The sequence below is a fragment of the Amblyomma americanum genome, chromosome 11 (genome assembly GCF_052857255.1).
Source record: "Amblyomma americanum isolate KBUSLIRL-KWMA chromosome 11, ASM5285725v1, whole genome shotgun sequence".
Taxonomy (NCBI): domain Eukaryota; kingdom Metazoa; phylum Arthropoda; class Arachnida; order Ixodida; family Ixodidae; genus Amblyomma; species Amblyomma americanum.
In genome coordinates this window covers 56,111,154-56,131,827 of record NC_135507.1, presented here as the reverse complement: position 1 = coordinate 56,131,827, position 20,674 = coordinate 56,111,154, and the positions used below count along the sequence as shown (strand labels likewise).

The following is a 20,674-nucleotide window of genomic DNA, read 5'->3' as shown; positions in this document are numbered from 1 at the left end:
TTACGCTAGAAGTTTGTTACTTTTTATCCATAACAGAACCTCACGCTTTTTTGTTCGCGTTTCATAATGTTCCTTAAAGACAATACACTTTATGCCGCGTGGCAATTTTAACTTGAAAAAATATAAATATATGAAGGGAACGGCTTGCCTCTTCGTCGTGTGCAAAAGGAGAATGCCTCTCACCTGCTTGACTTGATGTGGTACATATTAACAGCGGCGTATCGCCTCCGCGAGAAACACTGGGAAATCGATGTGCCAGTGTCATATTCATCTAACTGCGGCTATGAATAGCTTTAGCCCATCTTACCGTCCCCTCGAGATCACCCACTTAATTCTCTTCTTGAAGCTACAGCAGTGCAAAAACCCCTTAATCGACATTTTTCAAAAAAATGTAGCCCTCTTAGCTCCGCGGTTTGAAAGCGAGTGTTAACGCTTGTTCTTTTTTCTCTCTAAAACCTTTTCTTCTTTCCTAGACTAATCCCAGTGTGGTTGGCAGCGTCACTTTCCCTTGCATTCGTGAATTTATTTTCCTGAACTTCTTTGTGATAAAACTGAAGAACCGCTTTGATGATATCGTATTCTTTATAAAAATAGCGAATACATCAACTCTTCGTACCATTTTGGCGATAGCTGTATAGTCGTAGGCTTCATGTAATGAAGTTGATTTGTATTTATTGTGTCAACAGAAAGCTAGCTTTTATTGCAGAAAAGATTTATTTTTAAAATCATAATTTTGTGTGCATGGGAGTTAAAAGCTTCTCATGCGTATTGGACTATATAATTAACTGAACGTACCAGGGTCCTACACCTCAAAAAAATTAAGCAGTCATGTACGCGGCGGAACCTAATATTTTCTTAAAATAATCCTGCCATCACTGACAATTTGACTTTAAGTGTTCCTGCCATTTCTTTTAAACCTGCTGTCTGATTTCACTTATTTTGCTCATTTAAAATTTTACAATGCATTTTGTGAAATCAGGTGGGCATTTTTCTGCACCTATTTTTGGTCGCAATAACCATATGAAAGCAGTGAAACCAACAAGATTGAAAGCTAACAACCCACAGCCATCACCATTTCATCCTTGTACCTCAACCAAGTCAATGTGCCTACGTGCCCTACTCGGTAGCCTGACTCGCTGGCAACCCAGTGTTCGCGAGCTTGAGTCCTGAGTGAAATTTATAGCTATATTCCTTCCCCTAAAATTCGCTCACATACGCTTAATGTAGTTTTTGGATGCAACAACGGCACCAGGACAACGCCAGGTTTTTCGCTGAAGAACCTTACCACCATGTTTCTGTAAACTGCACTGCCGCAGTGCAAAGTAGGGGTACTGCTGTCGCCACATGGTCCGCCCCTGTCCAGCAACCTACTATCAAGTTGGTACGTACGTGGCTAAAGCGCGATAGTCAGCTGCGGCCCGCCTTCTCAAGTAGCCCGACGTATATGGAAGCCAATGTTTGCAAGCCTGTCCGCATGCCAAAGTAATCACGAAAGGGTTACTGTTAAGTCGTGGCTTGAAGTGACAAGACTGCTTTGTTAGCAGTCTGCAGAGCTGTTGGTCCATTGTCATGGTCTTCGAAATAAATTGCAAACAATCGTGCCTTGTGTTGTCTGCGTGGTTTTTTACGAACGATTTCTAGTTCCTGTAATATTACTTCCAGATTTTATTTGACGGTAAACCCTTGATCCCGGAGCCTTCCGCTCTAACAACCGCGATGCAAGCGACAGGAATGATAGATATTGGAGCTTACATTGGTTCCAGCCCCAATGAACGTTTGGTGCTTTGGGAAGTTCATCATATAACCACATCCGGAGTAATGATAGACACAGATGTTAGTTTTCTGATGTGCCCTCATAAAGAGCGTCAAGTGCAAGGTCGAATCCACTGCAGAACAATATTAACGAGTGTTTAATGTAATGGTGCAAAAACGCTAAGTTCGGCATTGTGTTGATTCATGTTAGAGGTGTGCTTAAATGAGTGCTCGGCAATCTGAAATACATAATGCTGATGTTGACAGTGAATTTCTGTGGCGCAAGCTCATCTGCGGGCAAAGAGCGCCATGACACAAGGTATTTTTCCTTTCCTCAGGGTGGGGTCAAAAACCCATTTCCCACGCATGTCAGCCTGGTTGAGCAGAGCACCAGGCCAGGGGAAGCTTCTACCTTTTGTGGGTACATGGCGGCACCGGTGGGTATATGGCGGCAGTGGGGATCGAACGCCTCACCTCCCGCATGCGAGGCGTATGCTAGACCACTAGGCCACTGCCTATATGCGCGCAAACTACTTCAGCGGTTGCAATGCATTTGTGTTTGCGGCCGCAATCCGGAACGCGTTCTTTCTGTATGCAACCTGCATTACGTTTGCGAGCAAGATTTGCCGCCTCTAATCTTGGATAATACATCTTACTCTTCTCTTTGCCACGGGTGGCGCTCGCTTCTATCATTGCTACGGACACTGCTGTGCGGCCTCGTATACACAGATCCTACACACCATTGTGCACTTCACACGCATGCGATGAGGTATACCCAAGTGAAAAGTCATAGCACTCACAGGCATGCAGTTTGTTATTATAAGAGACGTGGGATGGTTTTGACGTGAATATGGAGCAGTACCCTGTCGAAAAAAACACTAGCCTTTTTGTGGTGTTTACACCGGACCTGCTTTTCAGACACGGGTTCTGGTGTGACCCGGTGTAGTGTTTTCTGGTGTGACCGTATCTGGCGTTCCGACGCGACAGCAAATTTAGGCACGGTTCATGATGTGGCTTAGGCCTGATGTGGTGTAGTGTGGTGTGTTTTAGTGTGTTCTGGTCTCGTGTTCTGTGCTGTGACCCGGTCGTCTAAATACCGGCTCTGGTGTGGTTTGGTTTAGTATTTCCTGGTGTGGTTGCTGTACGATTTGATTTGGCGTAATTGTTGTACCGTAAAACTGTCTTTATAGAGTTGCTGTGAGTTTGTTTGGACATACTATCGCGAGCAAAATTAAGAGATCCATGCAAGCACGCGCCAAGTCGTGTAAAACTGCAAGTGATCCTGATGTCGAGACAGGCGCACTAACATCCACCGATCTCGCTACGCCTGTCTTGACGGCACGAGCATTTCATCACGTGGCACCTGCACGCAGTTAGGCATAGTTTGGCACACACTCGCATCGTCATAATGTTTCACTATTGTACATTGCAGCATGCACATAACCACATCTGTGTTCTTGCCGAATATGAAGTGCAACCACATATCAAAAGAAATAAAAATTGCTGACATTTGCTCTAAAGCATCCTTAAATTTATTGGTAGGCAAAATTGGCAGTAGCGTGCGACAAGCTGAAGCCGCTTGCATCATAGCGTGCATTCCTTTTTACAAAGTCGAATATCGTGCATTTCTGTGATAGGAGCTTCACTCCAGCTCTGTAGGAACAATCCCTGGAGAAGAACAGAACAAAATCATATATTTATGTGAAATACACTATACTAATCACAGCGCAAAGGCAACTTGCAAATGCTGCCATTAAATTTAGCTCAGCAGTGCGAACATGTACTACGCATTAAATATGACTCGCAATGCCTCTGCAGTAAACCAACTGAGTCTTCTGCTTTATAGTAAAACAATTCTACTCAGTTAAGGCGCCCCACTTGTATTAAGTTTCTTAAAATCAGTTGATGGATGAGCTAGTCTTTCATACTTTCATTCGCATAGTGTGACAAAGATCACGGAGAAGGAGGCAAGACACAACAAAACGCTGTGTGTTGCCTTTCCACTTGCCCCTGTTCATCATCTTGCGGTGTAAATGAAAGTGTGAATTATTGCGCTAAGAGTTTTTTCCATTCATGGCTAATTGCGTAAAGTTAAACCACAGCTGGGTTCGCCTGCTTCATGATATAAATTTCTGCCATATTTTGTTGCCGCAGCTCATATTGAACATGATAGTTCTTGCCACAAAAAAATGAGATTTCTGTGACAATCAACAGAACTAGAGCATCTCGCGTAATTTCATTCATTACCAATCTTAGCGATTCTAATGATTAGTGAAATAAATTCCTGGAAAAATTAACCTAGAAAAATAAATTCAACTGCTGGAGAAAACAAAAAAGTAAAAGGAATTGGAGAAATGATTATAAGATGCCCTTAAAGATGGGCACAGAAACGAGATAAGCTGTTGTTCCATTAAAAACAAAAAAACTTGATACGTGTACACTTCAGGGTGACCAATACCGTGTATTGAGACATTTATGCGCACAAGGTGCAGAACAGTAAAGCACTGGCTCGATGCGTATGTTGCTTCCTATTTCGCCACCACAGCATAAAAAGCCGACTAGACGAATGCGGAAGTAAAGATGTTGAAATTTATTTTAAGCGGAATGCCACATACGAAATGACAAAGCTGGAATGTTAATCATTTAGAAGAAAACCTTGCTCCCACTGAATTTGAATGAAAATTAAAGATGTTCTGAACCGTGGCACTAGTAAAACCGCAGCAGATCTGCAAAAAGAGCTGCCAGAATATTTTTCCTGCTTAATGTATGGAAAAAAAAGCTGCCTGAGCACACATCAGTTTTGATTAGGTGTAGCTTACTTCACACATCATGAGTATCTAGCGCAGTTCACTGCACTGGACCTGCAGACACTTTCAGATACAAAACCCACAGTAGATTCTGCGTACTATGCACTGCCCACTACGGTTCCTAGCACTATCTGTCTTCCAGTGAGATGCACTTCTTTTGGTACATTCATACGTTAGGGTTCGAATTAGAAAAAATGTCCGAGTTGATTACGAGTTATGTGAATGAGCTTAATAACCAGTTGATTTGTTCTAAGCAGGCAGATCACTTGCAAGAACCGCGTCTCACATCAGGTAGATAATAATGGCTTCAGGACACTGCAGTGGAAGGCTCAGAATTAATTTAGACCAACTGGGGTTTTTTAAGCTTCGCTGACATTATATGGCAGACCAGCACCTTTTCCGAAGTAGCAATGTTTACTGCCCCACATATACATAACACAGAAGTCGCATGATCCCTGCCAGCATGTATGCAACAAAGTATTGCAACTGCTTGGAGACATCTCTAAAAAGCCCCACTGAGCCGTCCCTGCTAAGAGTGAAAAAAAGTGGCTAACATATGCTTGGTCGTATTCAGTGCCACAAACTATTTTTACAAAGCATGCGGGAAAGCTAGAAAACGACAGCTCAAGCACACCTATGCTTGTGTAAAAGGTAGAAAAAAACGTTTTACATGTAAACTGAAGTAGCCCGAGTTAGAACATGACATGTAAAACTGTATGCATAAATTCTAGACAAGACAGCAGAGAAGGGAAGGGAAAAGAGAGGCTCATTATGGCACACATGATGTACAGTCACTTCCATCATGGCGCCTGTCAGCTAGCATTCGCTTCAAGCTTACTTTCGTGCAAAAAGCTTTCACTGAGGGCTACAGATTATAGTATACAAATTTCCGTCTTTTATTAAGTAAAGGCAACCACAGGATTCATGGACGATAGAAAATGTGAAGGCACCCACGAATGTCTATATTGAATCAGTATCACTTAGGCCTCAGCACTTAAAATCCCAGCTTAGGGCCAATGACTACTATGTACCGTACGTCTTTTGTTTCCAGGGCATGATACTGAAGTATTCATTAAAAGTTGTTTATTATGGATAATTTCACTGATCATGCACTGCCGCACTGCACCTAGAGCCTAGGCCTTTAAGCTGGTTTTATTCTCGCATGAGCTAATTCCACCCATCAATTAACCTCCTGTAAATAAGATTGCACATAAGGAGAATATCTACAATTATTTGGTCCCGTCTCGTATGTTTGTCATTAACCATTGTTTAGTGCTTTTATATTTTAAACCGCTAACAAACCGGAGTTGTAATTCTCAATACACTGTTGTAGTGAGTATTTGCCTCTGAGATAAATCCAGTTAAAACTAGCAATTACCTCTCAGTGCGTCCATTTTTCACTTCAGCGAGTGCCTTGCGGAAAGAACATGAAACATCATTCCAGCGCATAATTACACGCGAACGAAAAGGACAGACAAGGCGGACACCGTACGTATTTTTGTGCGCTGGAATGATATCTCATAATTCTGCTCCAAACCAACTAGCCCACCTCTCGACGCTTAGCTTTGTGGAGAACCTTTTTTTTGCCTTCCGGTGTCAATCACCTGTGCACTTATTATTGAAGCTGCATTATGCAACAGTTGTAAACTAAGAAGTGCAAAATACCGGACGAGGGACGGAGTAAGGGACACAAAACAGGTTCACGAGCGCTACTCATCACCAACTAGCCCGGCAGCTTGCTCTCCTGTTATGCAACAGCTTCTGCTGATCAGATCATAGTGGCACTCCTGTTGCGAAATACCGCGTCATTTGGGATTCTCTTCATGGTGTCGAACGTTGCATTCTGTATCTTGAAATCACGTACACCTATAAGAAAAAGAACATCCCTATCAAAATTCTTAGCCATTAACGCAGCCAGGAATATATTGTTAATTTTATTTGTGCACTTCACAGCGTCACGCGGCAGTATGCTTTACCGCCTGTTGAATCAAGAAATTAAGAAATCATTTAGTTTATTATCAACACAAAAATTACACCTTGCGTTTGATGGTGCATGCCATAGTGCTGAGTTCTGATAGCAGTGTGAAGTACAAGAGGCAACTGCAACATTTACCTTTTAGAATTTGGTACTTTGATTGCACAATTATTGAAGAAAAATTGACTTCATCGTTGAAAACCGCAGATTACAGGGTGTAGCAGCAAATACTAGTAATAAAAATAGTACGAGCACTGCCTGTGTTTAAATCAACACGCATTGCCTGCTGAGAGCAATTTTCTAATTACAGCTATTCCCCATGTCCTCGTCAAGCAAGGCACGAAAGCTGATTGACCTGCAGTAAGGGTATTATGTCCTCAACATGCTGCCTAGTCAGCAAATTTGAAGTTGTCAAAATTGAACGAAAGATTACTCAACATTTTTTGAGCTAGAAATGCATGAGCAATTGACTAGTCCAAGGCAAACGACTTTGTTCCTCTTTGAGCAACAACGAAGAGACTTGTCAGCTCTCTAGCCTACTTAAAACCAATTTCATTCAGGCGTAGTTAGCATGGTGTCGCTCTCAATTACGCCTCCATTTCTTACTCCCAGACAATACCCCTCTGCACATAAAACGTTTTAGTCAAGAGAGATAGATCTCAGACATGGCACCATAAATGACTAGTTTTTAGCGAGGAGTCAACATGCAGAGACGATGGACTCGCCACTGTTTCATTTTACAAAGCAATACAAGAGTGCATGGCCTGTACTGTTCATGCTAAAATACAAAATATCAACAAAAACAAAACTGTAGTGCAAAGAAAAATGAGAGATACGTTCTGCCATTACACCTTATGAAACGCTAGATAGTAGATGTTCATAAAGAAGGAGTAAAATGCTCATTTTGAAATTTTACACATTCATCAAATTGTCATGAGCATAGTCAGTATGCTTTTCGTTCACGCAAAAGGTTTCCAGCGGCTTCGGTGCACTTTAATTTCTTTTTAGTACAGTGCCTTTAAATCACACAAATTGGTATAGGTCCAAAAATAGTAATAAGTGCGCATCATAAATTTCATGTCCAGGTTCCTTTATTTCTTAACACACCCTCCCATATGACCCACAAGATTTCCTGCCGCAGGAAAATTCCGATGGGCTCCATACACGTTTAATAAAGAACTTTTCTGCCTTTTACAAATCTTATACTCATTTTCACAACGAAAGTGCAGTTCAGCGAGTTTGACTGAAAGAAAATACATCATTTGAACCCAATAGCTTAAGGAAATTTTTAAGCGGTTCGTAACAAGATGCTGGCCAAAAGACCACTTCAGGTGTCAATGCACATCAAAGTTGCTTTCAGATCTCAGCTTTGTGTGCTCATAAAGTGAAGGTGGGCTGCCCAGTTTTAATGACCAACTGTCATGACTGGCACATTGTACTATTCAACTTCAATAATAAGGACTATGACTGTAACTATCCATCCAAATTTGAAATCGGACATAAAGGCTGAAGCGAAACATCAAATGAAGGACCACTAAGACCTGAAATTATTTCCTACTTGAAGTTATGCACATCATAGAGAAAACTGACAAACGGCACGAATTATGCTGGTATTTTGGCCCCAGATGATTGCTCATTTGAGCCCCAGTATCCTAAGTACAGCAACAAAAAGATATGACCGTTGAATAAGAATACGCAATAATAAGCCCCAGTAAACGCTTATAAGCAGTGGAAATAGAATTCTAACCTCTCGTAATTATATGAAAGTCAGCCAATGAGTCCACTGCGTCAGCCACCAACTAAGAGAGCACGCACGAACTATACAGTGTAAATGCACAAGCTCTTCATGAGAACAAAGCATGCCTTGCACTTGTGAAACAAATTTGTCTCAATGCAAGGTTCTTAGCATAAGTAGGTATAACCATTCATGCCATTTGCTAAAAAGGAACAGGGCACCTAAATGATGCGTGCAAAATTTAAAAGTCAGCCTGTCAGTAAACTATATTTTGTCTAGTACCATGAGCACCGTCAGAGGAGAAGGCAAAAATGAAAGTAAACCTGCCAGCTGTCATGAGGCCTGTCACAAAAAAAAACACTGAAGAGAAGTGAGGCACAAACAAAAAAGAAGGCAAGCAGTACTAAACACTGCTACCACTGGAAATTGAGAACAGTGAAATATGAGACATCTAAAAATTAGTTTCAAGGACTGTGAATACTGTGAGACTGTGGACCAAGCGAGCTCTTTATTCCCGCTCGCAAATATGGCGGCCACTCCTCAAAAGACAAAGATGCGACATGATGATGAATATTCACAGATGACTCCTCAAAAGACGAAGATGCGAGATGATGAATATTCGCAGATGAAAACGAGGATCACGCACTGTGCTCACACTTTCTCCCCCTATGGGCGAAAGCGACCGTCCCGGGCGCAATTTAGAGGGAAGTAGGGCGACGGGTGAAGGGCTTTAAGCGCGGCACATGAACAATCTCTTTACCGCTACAACGCCGGTCATGGGCAGGATGGACAGGAGCAACGCGATAGTTCACGGGGGACGTTTGTTCGAGTACAGTGTACGGACCAATAAAGCGGCTGAGAAATTTTTCGCACAATCCGGGGGTACGCACAGGAGTCCACAGCAACACTTCGTCACCAGGGAAGAAACGCACTCCACGGTGTTTGAAGTCGTAAGTTATTTCCCGGGAGGCTTGGTAGGCGTCAGTGTTCAGGCGGGAAATGGTGCGACAGTAGGCAAGACGGGAAGTAAATTCGTCATAGGAAATGCCGGAAGAGGTTGTGGGGGCAGAGAAGAAAGATGCTTCGAGAGTGAAAATAGGGGGGCGACCGAGCACAAGAAAAAACGGGGAGAAACTGGTTGTTCGTTGCACGGTAGTATTGTAGGCAAAGGTTACAAAGGGAAGCATGGCGTCCCAGTTGGTGTGGGCAGGGTGAATCTACATAGACAGCATATCTGACAGGGTGCGGTGAAACCGTTCGATGAGCCCATTGGTCAGGGGGTGATAGGCTGAAGTTGTTTTATGGGCGGTCCGGGAAGCATGAAGAACTTCGGCAAGGATGCTTGAGAGGAATGACTTGCCGTGGTTACTGATAAGGACACGTGGGGCTCCATGGCGGAAAAGAATGGCGTTGAGGAAGAAATGGGCGATTTCGAAGGCAGAGCCAGACAGAACGGGTGCTGTTTCAGCGTACCGTGTTAAGTGGTCGACGGCTGTGACGATCCAGCGGTTGCCCGATGAGGTTAGTGGCAAGGGACCGTAAAAGTCAATACCAACGACTTCGAAGGGTGAGGAAGGACAGGGAAGAGGTTGTAGAAGGCCAGCAGGAGGAGACGTGGATCGTTTGCGGCGTTGGCAAGGGATGCAAGATGCAATATATTTGGCGACAGAGGTGGAGAGACCAGGCGAAAAGAAACGGCGCTTTATACTGTCATATGTTTTCTGGAATCCTAAGTGGCCGGCCACGGGGTCTTCATGAAACGCCTGTAAAACCTCACGGCGAAGAGAATGGGGAATGACAAGCTATGATTGTGCCAAAGATGGGTGCCGTCAAGCAGCTTGAAAAAGTTGAGTTGGCGTCGAAGGCGGGCATTTGGAGGCCGCATTGCACCAATCAGGCGTTCAATGAGAGTCCGGCAGTAAGGGTCGGCCCGCTGTGCTGAAGCGACATCGCCGAGAGCGGGAGCGGGCACCAGATCAATGGCTGCAGCCGTCGAGGCGTGGGTAGCGATGGAATTAGTAGTTGGGAGCGATGAAGCAACAGGAGGAGAGCACAGAGGTTCTGCGGAGGTGAGGGGGCAACGAGAGAGCGCGTCGGCGTCTTTGTGTTTTTTTCCCGATTTGTAGGTGACCGTGAAATCATACTCCTGGAGGCGGAAAATCCAGCGGCTGAGGCGCCCAGACAAGTTCTTCTGTGACGACAACCAGCACAGCGCATGATGGTCAGTTACAATAGTGAACTGGCGACCGTACAAATAGAGGCGAAATTTCTGAACGGCCCAGACAACTGCAAGATACTCTTGTTCAGTGGTCGTGTAGTTCTGCTCCGCTGCAGTCAGGGTACGACTTGCGTAAGCAATCGCGCGATCAGTCGAAGATTGCTGGCGCTGCAGAAGAACGGCACCAATGCCGTGTCCACTGGCGTCAGTGTGAAAAATCGATAAAGCGCTGTCATCAAAATGAGCCAGTATCGAATCAGGTGTGAGAGCCTGCTTTAGTGAAGTAAAGGTGGCCTCGCAGGCCTCAGACCAAACGAAGGGCGTGCTGACTCCAAGAAGCTGATGCAAAGGTGCGGCGATGGATGCGAAACCTCGGATGAAACGACGAAAGTATGAGGCGAGTCCTAGAAAACTACGCAGGTCTTTAATCCGTGTGGGGCGGGGAAAATGCAGTACCGCAGCAACTTTATCAGGATCTGGTTTTATGCCTCTGCGACTAACGCCGTGTGCGAGAACTTTGATAGGAGTGGAAGCAAAGCAACACTTCTTTGTGTTTAACTGAAGTCCGGCCGTAGAAAGAGCACTTAGAACTTCATCGAGGCGGGCGAGGTGCTCAGAAAAAGTCGAGGAGAAAATTACGATGTCGTCCAGGTAGCAGAGGCAAGTTTTCCTTTTCAACCCGCGGAGTAAGGTGTCAATCATGCATTCGAACGTGGCCGGAGCATAGCACAAGCCGAACGGCATAACGTTAAATTCATATAAGCCATCTGGCGTGGCGCAAGCTGTCTTCTCTTTGTCCTCTTCATGCATGGGGACTTTCCAGTAGCCGGATCGGAGGTCAAGACTAGAGCAAAATTGAGCACCTTGGAGGCAGTCGAGGGCGTCGTCAATCCGTGGAAGTGGATAAACATCCTTTCGAGTGATCTTATTGAGGGCACGATAGTCGACACAAAAGCGTACGGAATTATCCTTCTTTTGTACCAGCACGACTGGTGAGGACCAAGGACTTGAAGAAGGTCGGATGATGCGGCGCTTGAGCCTGTCGGTGACATTATCTTGAATAATTTTTTGTTCGCTAGACGGCACACGATACGGGCGGCGGCGAATGATGCGCGAACCGTCAGTGTGGATGCGATGCGTAGCCGCCGATGTTTGGCCCAAGATTTTCGACTGGGTATCGAAAGAAGCGGCATGTTTGTTCAAGAGGGCAAGCAATTCTGCTTTTTGAGCAGGAGTGAGAACTTCGCTGATGGTAGCGGAAATAGCTGCCGGAGAAGAAGGATGGGACGAAATGGCGAAACTGGATGGTGGCGAGGAAAGAACGGTGACAGGTTGAATGGTAGACACAGAAGCCACTTTAGTACTAGCGCGCAGAAGAATGGGCTCCGACGTAGTATTGAGCGCAGTCAGAAGGGCAGTCCCATTGACGAAGCGAAGAAGGGATGCGACGAGGAGAATGCCCCTGGATAGAAGACGGGGCACGGCTGTGGCGAAAACGTCCGCAGCATGGACGTAAGCAGAAGCAACTGAGATGACATCTTCGGGGCCGGGATAAAGCACATGGTCCGCGGTGTTTATCAAGTGATGAGATGGAAATGCAGGAGCGTCAGAAGGGTCGGAGTCAACAATTTCCAGAGTAGGAGGGCAACATGTAATGACAGCTTGCGCGGAGTGGAGGAAATCCCAGCCGAGGATGAGAGGGTGAGCACAGGATGGAAGTACAGCGAACTCGATGTGGTGCAGGATACCGTTGATAAAGACGCGTGCTGTACACAGACCGGAAGGATGCATGGATTCATTAGCAGCACGGAGAGAAGGACCGCAGTAAGGAGTGCGCACTTCACGAAGATGGGAACACAAAGCAGAACTGATGACGGAAACAGCGGCGCCGGTGTCAATCAATGCGTCTACAATGCTGCCTTCAACATTAACAGCTAACAAGTTCGACGGCAGCGTAGGAGGTATTGAAGGGTGGGCGAGTGGTGCAGCTTTAACTCCGGAAACTGCACAATTTAGTTTTCCGTATTGCGACCAGGTGCCTAAGAGGCTGGACGTAGAGGCGATGAAGAGCGCCGGAACGGTGACGGGGAGCGGCGGCGCACGAGCGGACAATCAGCGAGTGGTCGGGAGAGGTCGATGGAGAGAAGAAGCGGGGAGGACCGTTGGGGTGAAACGTTGGCCGATAAGGAAACGATGAGTATGTGTCGTCGTGATGAGGAGTATTGGAGGCAAAAGTAGGGCGGTAATCACACGATGAGTAGGCTTCGTCGTTGCGAACGGGACCCAACTGGTTACGCTCGTCGCGCTGACGCCGCCGACAAACGCGGGCAACATGTCCACGATTTCCGCAGTAGTAGCAGATAGGGCGAGGCGAAGGCGGCCGCCAAACCGCTGGGTACATTGCGGGCCGCTGGGATAAGGAGGCGAAAGTCGACTGTACGGGCGTGGAATGTGAGGCATAGACGGGAGGAGCAGGAGACGCAGCGACCTGGGCATACGTGGGCGCACAAAGAGGCACAGATGGTTCGGACGCCGCGGGAGGAGTGACGGAAGCGAGCTCGTCCTTGATTAGATCACGCAATGGCGAGGTCGGAGGCCGGTGCTGATGGGAATCCAGCGGCGGTAAGGTGGAGCCGTGCAGCTCCTTGCGGATGATGGAGCGGATGAGAGAGCGCAACTCCACATCAGTTGAAAGGCGGGTGTCCCAGGCGTCTTGCAAGGGGAGGGATTGGAGGTCGTCAAGACGGTGACATGTGGTGCGGATATCGTTGACTGAGGTATGGTTTTGGCCAGCCAGCGTGGTAAAAGCAAAGGAGCCGATGCCTTTAAGAATGTGACAGACCCGATCGTACTTGGACATGGCACTGTTGACACGTCGACACAGGCTCAGGACATCTTCAATGTAAGACGTGTAAGATTCGCCGGGCAGCTGGGCACGCGCATCTAAATTTTGTTTGTAGATGGCCGGGCTGGCACCAACAGTGCAAAAAATTTGCCGAAGCTGCGATGTAAAGTGGATCCAGTCCGGGATAGTATCTTTATGGTTGACGAACCAAGTCTTAGCCACGGCGGGTAAATAGAATGGCACGTGGAGAAGCTTCATGGCAGAGTCCCAGCGATTGTAGGCACTGACCTGATTGTACTGGTCGAGCCAGTCCTCGACGTCATCACCACGGAGACCCGCAAATGTAGGAGGATCGCTCTGAAGGGTCGTGACGGCCCATGTCGGGTGTCCAGGTGACATAGGAGCAGCGGGGGCGTTGGAGTCAGGGTGGGGGGCGGAGGGATCAGCAGGTAGGAGTAGCACACCTGCTGAGGCACCGGCAAGGCCTGCGAAAGCGTCACGGCGTTGTTGGCCGACGGTTTCCATCTTTGGAGATGGTCCGACCAGGTGACGACCGGAACGGAGCTGCAGTGTGGCGACGGAGAGGACGCGGGATCTATAGCAGCCTCCACCACTTGTGAGACTGTGGACCAAGCGAGCTCTTTATTCCCGCTGGCAAATATGGCGGCCACTCCTCAAAAGACGAAGATGCGAGATGATGATGAATATTCACAGATGACTCCTCAAAAGACGAAGATGCGAGATGATGAATAATATTCACAGATGAAGACGAGATTCACGCACTGTGCTCACAATACGTAATTTTTGCTTAAATGCAGCATTAGGTATTAGAATACATGAATCCATAAGTGGTATTTGAATAACAATAAATAATTTATAATTTTATTTCCTTCCCTCATGTTTGGTCTAAATCAGCCGAAAGGCGGCTGTGATGCCTTGTTGGCCTTTAGGTCCCCTGAGGCGTGAAAAAAACTATAACATAAAAGATGGTAAGGAGTTCTAATTCACTAAAAAACGTAAAATAGCCTGTATCAAGAGCTGGAATGAAACAAATGCCATATCAGCGGTTATATTGCCAGTTTTTTGCTTTTGACATGACCTGAAAACCATCTACACGTTGCAGCTATCGCTCGGTTGCTAAAACTGAAACAAAAAGAAAGACAACTACAAAATATTTACCAGTCATATAGAGAATATCACGGTGTGGTCGATGTACACCAATGTCTAATACGTCAAACATGTGGCGTCCATAGTTTTTTTAATGAAAAAAGCAGGAAGAGTAACTCGAATTGATGCCACACTAGTAGAGGGGGAAGTAAAAACAGTAATTCTACAGTCAGCACTGTAATGCAGTTGCCTTCAGAACAAAACTTTGATGCGCTTAGTCACGTCAAGATGCAGAGCCAAGCAAGACTAGACAGTAAAGCGTGGCGTAAGTACCCCTGCGTTCTGATGCTTCCTAAAAGGTGTGCATTTTGAAAGCCAGGTTGAATGCTTTTACTACTATGCCGTTTTTCACTACGTCCACTCCTGCTAGGTTCACGAGAAAAGGGATCGTTGTTTTGCCTGTCTTTTTTGTTTTTTTGTATTTTCTTTTTCTTAAAATGTGGATTACAAGCCACATATTTTGGCCAACTGATAATGTAAACAGTTGTGAGCGCAGCATGGGTCAATGTGTGATATGCAGTATCTTTCAAGATTTGTTTAACAATGATATCAGGTAGCATGCTGAAAGGCTGATTCAAACAGATGACTACAAGCTCCTATATTGTTATAAGTGTATTAGAGCAAATATGTTCGCTGAACTTGCAGAGTGTCATCACCAAGCAAGTGAAATAGTATAGAAGACCAAAACCCACCAAGATAATAAACGAGTTAACGTATTATGTTGAACACTCAATGTTTTTATTTACCACGTTTAGCTTTTTTGTGCACAGTATATGCTTATACAGATTCCGAAGTCGTTTGCAGTACACGGTTCTTATTTTGCACTCAGATCTTGAGGAAGTAAAAATATTGCAAATACATTGATAGGTCCCACATGAGAAGCTATGGAGAACCTGTTTCCCCCCTCCGTTTCGATGCGGCCGATCTTCATCGTCGGCCGTCGGGACGGACAGCCCCCGGCTGGGCGAGGAGGGAAGTCTCCCTCATGGGGGAAAGGGAACGGCGACGGGAGCGCCACCTCGTAGGTTACGCGGAATTCTGCGGAACCGGAGAGAACCCTTCGGGATCCGGGCAGCATCGTGAGCGGTTGGAGCCGCACGCTCTCGTCACCTTCCACGGCAGGCGCACGGGGATCCGTTGTGCCTTGCCGCTGGACTTCTGGTTCCAGGCAGCGAAGCGAGCGCAGCAAGCGCGCACCCTGGTCGTCTTCCCCGGCAAATGCTAGGGAATGGCTTTGCCCAAAGAATGCGGCACGCACGGGAGAACCCGGCCGCCATTATCGGCGCATACAAACGTTCGCCGCCGATACCTCCGAAGTCGCGCCCTTGCCCCAGCCGGTAAGTCGGAAGTCCTTCTTACGTAGCCTTCTATTTCCGAGGAATGCCTCGTTGATGTTTTGTAGCTAGCTGGCCCGCTCTGTGTATTAATTGCAAGTGTAATGAATAGCATATGAGTGTTCACGCTGTGTCGTCCCTTCCCTTTGTCCCTCGAGCACGAACCCCTCCGCGGTTAGCGAGCGGGAACGCTGCATCCGCGGAGTGGGAGTGCGGGCGGGGCGAAAGGCCTTTGTCCCCCCATATTCCCACAATGGCGCCCCAACGTGTGGCATGCTCTTGGGACGAGGGACGGCAGTCAGTTCGGTTCGTAGAATGCCCGCCCGGATTTGGAACAGCGTTAGGCCTGACCCGAATTCGGAGTTGCTAACAAGGCGAAGATGCTTTCTTGACAGCGAGATGAGCGTAATAGCAGCATGGGAGGATTGCCGTGCATGCTACGCTTTTGATGAGCACTTCATCGGTACACCTGTGAAAGGTGAACCTACGAGGTCCGCTCATGGAGAGCGAGACCGAGACGTCCACGGAGAACAGCAAGCCAGAAGCGAGTGAATGCGGAAGCCTGGAGGGTGGCCCGATTTTTCTTGTACATAGTTGTAAATATTCTCTGTTCTGTCTCTTTGGCTCTGGGAGCAGGGTGCCGTAGTCAGCTGTTTTGGATTGCAGTCGTGATTACAGGAAAAGCACCGGGGCGCTGCGACACCGCGAGAAGCGGTAGGCGCCGTTCGCGTTAGGGTCACCTTGGCAGAGACGTATCTCCTCGTGGCGTTGTGTTCTAGCTATTGTCCTTGGCCCTTTGTTGGCACCCGGAAGTGTAAGAGCGAGTAGGCCTAAGGCTCTTCGGGAGCTGCCTGTCGCTTTTGGAAGGACATAGTCGTACCGTGGCACAAGCACGCGCAAACGGGTTTGCTTGTTTTATATTTAACCTCGCTAGAGCCGAGAGGTCTCGCTCAACAACAGAAAGCTGACTTTGTTCGAACGAACTTATTTTTTGGGCTGCGAAGCGAATTTATAATTTCGCGGAACCAGAGACGCTAACGCAGCTCAAGTGAGCTTAACATCACCATGCCGGAAAGCGAACCGCGAATGTGCTTCGTCCGAAGTGAGCCAGCTACGTTCAAATGAACCGAGCGTTCGGGCGGTGCCGGATAGGATTGTTTGGCACTTGCATTGCTCCGCATTTAACCAAATGGTGAGTTTGCGCGGTCTCCATTGTTTTTGATATAAACTGTTGGAGATCCTAGGAGCGATATGCAGAGTTCAAGAGAAGCTGCCCCGGCCTGCTGTTCATTGTATGGGTCTCTGCCTGCTGCCTTGCGGCCATGAGTCATCGAGCTGCAGAGTCTCCAGCGAGCAGTTTGCAGCGGCTACGAGAGAGGGGGGCGAGCCCCTCTACCTTCCAACAAAGGCGCGTCGGCGCGAACAACACCCAAGGATGGGTGCCTGGTGACCTTGCTGCTCATCGGATGACCCCGGCACCCCGCCTGTACGAGCTGTCTTGCACTCATCATCGCAACGCTCGTGGCCCCTTCGTCGATGGCATCCATGGACGGGTTCAACCGTAGGCCGACATTTAAGGAGGGAGGGATATGGAGAACCTGTTTCCCCCCTCCGTTTCGGTGCGGCCCATCTTCATCGTCGGCCGTCGGGACGGACAGCCCCCGGCTGGGCGAGGAGGGAAGTCTCCATCATGGGGGAAAGGGAACGGCGACGGGAGCGCCACCTCGTAGGTTACGCGGAATTCTGCGGAACCGGAGAGAACCCTTCGGGATCCGGCCAGCGTCGTGAGCGGTTGGAGCCGCACGCTCTCGTCACCTTCCACGGCAGGCGCACGGGGATCCGTTGTGCCTTGCCGCTGGACTTCTGGTTCCAGGCAGCGAAGCGAGCGCAGCAAACGCGCGCTCTGACCGCCTTCCCCAGCAAATGCTAGGGAATGGCTTTGCCCCAAGAATGCAGCGCGCAAGGGAAAACCCGGCCGCCATTATCGGCGCATACAAACGTTCGCCGCCGATACCTCCGAAGTCGCGCCCTTGCCCCAGCCGGTAAGTCGGAAGTCCTTCTTACGTAGCCTTCTATTTCCGAGGAATGCCTCGTTGATGTTTTGTAGCTAGCTGGCCCACTCTGTGTATTAATTGCAAGTGTAATAAATAGCATATGAGTGTTAACGCTGTGTCGTCCCTTCCCTTTGTCCCTCGAGCACGAACCCCTCCGCGGTTAGCGAGCGGGAACGCTGCATCCGCGGAGTGGGAGTGCGGGCGGGGCGAAAGGCTTTGTCCCCCCATATTTCCACAAAGCTTACAACAGAAGTTGTCAGCATGGTGAGTAGGAGTAGGACTAAATGTTTATGTAATGTTTCATCTTTGAAGCGCATTCATAGCTGGAGTATTAACACCCTTCATATTCTTTTGGCCAAGTGAAATAAGACGTCTTTGCTGGAGGAGTCTCTGAGGAGTGCCATGTGCGATGGGTACTAGAGAAAAAAAGATAAAAGCGTTGTCTTCATGCTGCAATATCAACTTATAATGGCGCCCTGCAGCCCATTACATATTAATGGCGTTTTTTAAAGCCTGGCTGAATTAAAGGGGGTCTCTAGTGACTCTAGAACTGGTGGGGAGCGAAATCGAGAGAACGTTGCTAAGCTGACTATGGTATGCTAGGCTAGGCTGTGCTATGCTAGGCTAGGCTATGCTAGTGTGCTCGTTGTTGCTGTGTAGCCTTAGAGCTGAGCGGTGAGCTCTGGACTCACTCGCGGTGTGAGGGTGCAGGTTTCCCTTTTTCTTCCACCCTTTGCGTTGTGCTGTAAACTTCGCATTCGAAAATAATCTCGGTTTTAAGAAAACGTATTAATGATTCTTGCTAAAAATCACCGTGAAATTTTTTAAACGACATAAGAAATGTTCTGACTACCACTAACAAGAAAAAGAAAATTTGTTACTTGCTCCAGATTCATACACTCCCTACATTCTAGTACGGGGGGGGTCTCAGATTCCTCGTTAGTATTGGTAAGAGTTCTGAGGCTAGCCGAGACCCCCCTGAATTTAAGCACTGCTTCATACTGAGCATGTCATTGGTGACACCTGATGATGACCTATAAAGAAGAGACACACGTTATTTTGAATAGGAGAATACAAATACATGCCTTTAACGTTCTGATTCAAAGCAGATATTGCAACACACTGATCTCAACAGAGAGGTGAACAAACGAATTTTAGAACTCTCGATACATACTTTTGCGATACAATGTATGCTCACCGGGTACAAACAAGAAAATGCCCCAAGTCTGGACAATAGAGACATCCTGTCCGATGAAGCTGTTTTCAGACCTCTTTACTACTGAATAGCAGGCACTTCAACTGTATAACATCATAATTTCCAGCTGTGTATTCTTGTACCCACAATACCTTTATATACATAACGCCACTAGCTCACGCTAGTTTTTATGATGAGCTCTGCACTACTTAGATTATCCAAAACCACTTAATTTGAAAGGCCTACAAATTGTTCCTTTTCTATTGCTACTTCGTCAACATTTAGCAATGATTTTTATTCACCGTCGCCTGCAACTAATAGAACTTTACAGCTGCACGCAACGCTACCAATGTTAAACAGATGATCGATCATGCGGTTTCCACGTTGGGGTAGCGCTGCAACGCACCGCTCAATTCAATCAGTCGCTCGCATGCCTTGAAGCGTCACACCCCCCCCCCCCCCCCCACACACACACCCTGAGATTGGCAGCTGGTGTAATCGGCTCGCAGAGGTGCGCTGTAACCTTAAGGCGCCATATCAAATCAATACGCACATACGCGTAGCGACTAACACAATGCTAAACAGACCGAGCTGCACACGCTATGGGCGCTCCGCAACGGGCCCATATAGGGGCGTCAAAAACGCGCGTGCATGCAGCGCACAATCACGTCGCTCGGCGAATAATGAGCAGGAAGTCAGGCAACCACCTTCACGAAAGCCGAAAGCATAGTCACACGCTTCGCTGGGCTAGCATCTTGTTGGGAGATATCGAATTGCTACATTTACATTAATTTAGAACTTCTACGCGTGTCTGGCATTTTCTGGTACTGTTAGCACTGAAAGATCAGCATGTTCATGATTCGATGTTGAATGCGCTGTGCTGCCGCGGAAAGAAACCCGTGAACTATGCGCAATTCAGAATGGTGACGAACAGGACAACATTGACATAGCCTCGTCCCTTCCGTTTCTTCTCACTTTTTGCTCGCTCGTTCCTTTCGCGGTCGCAAGTTGCGGCCATTGCTGCGCTACACTATGGGTCTCACTTGGAAATGAAGACTCGACGCCTTGCAGTAACCACTTTCTTCTCCTCCTTTACAGCTGCGGTAAGAAAAAAGCTGCAGCAGCTTCCATGGTTGACGTCGAATGTATTTTACAAGACGAAACAGCTCCATCCTTCATGGCATGGCCACTTTTTGACAAAGTACGCGAACAGCTGCATGTTGACACGCGGTGCAAGGTACGACAAGCAGGAAACCCAAACGCGAGTTTGCAGCAACCATTTTAAAATCGAAGACACAAACAGCACCCGAACAATAGCAGTACGGACCATGGCACGGCGCGGCGTAAGGCCCGGCCGGATATCACACCGAGATGCCTGGATGACAAGGAGCGAGGGGTTGCGCCCTGCCACGGGACCTGGCATCCAGCGCACTGGATTTGAACGGCGTTGAAAAGCACGCTAGGCGGTGGCGCGTGGCTATTAGCGTTGCGCGTATCACGACAAATAATTTTTGCGCACTATTACAAAATTGCAGTTAGACAAAGGCACTTCGCGCCTGTGTGTCTTCGAGTGACCACAATCAGCCTCTCAA

General features: G+C 47.4%; 1 long non-coding RNA gene across 1 annotated transcript in view; it reads left to right on the top strand.

The window, feature by feature from the left end:
- The window catches only part of LOC144111508 (uncharacterized), a 653,424-nt gene that overhangs the window by 362,815 nt on the left and 269,935 nt on the right, over window positions 1–20,674 (top strand). The window contains exon 3 of the long non-coding RNA XR_013310070.1: window positions 1,663–1,833. This is a non-coding gene — a long non-coding RNA (uncharacterized LOC144111508). The remainder of the gene's footprint in view (window positions 1–1,662; window positions 1,834–20,674) is intronic.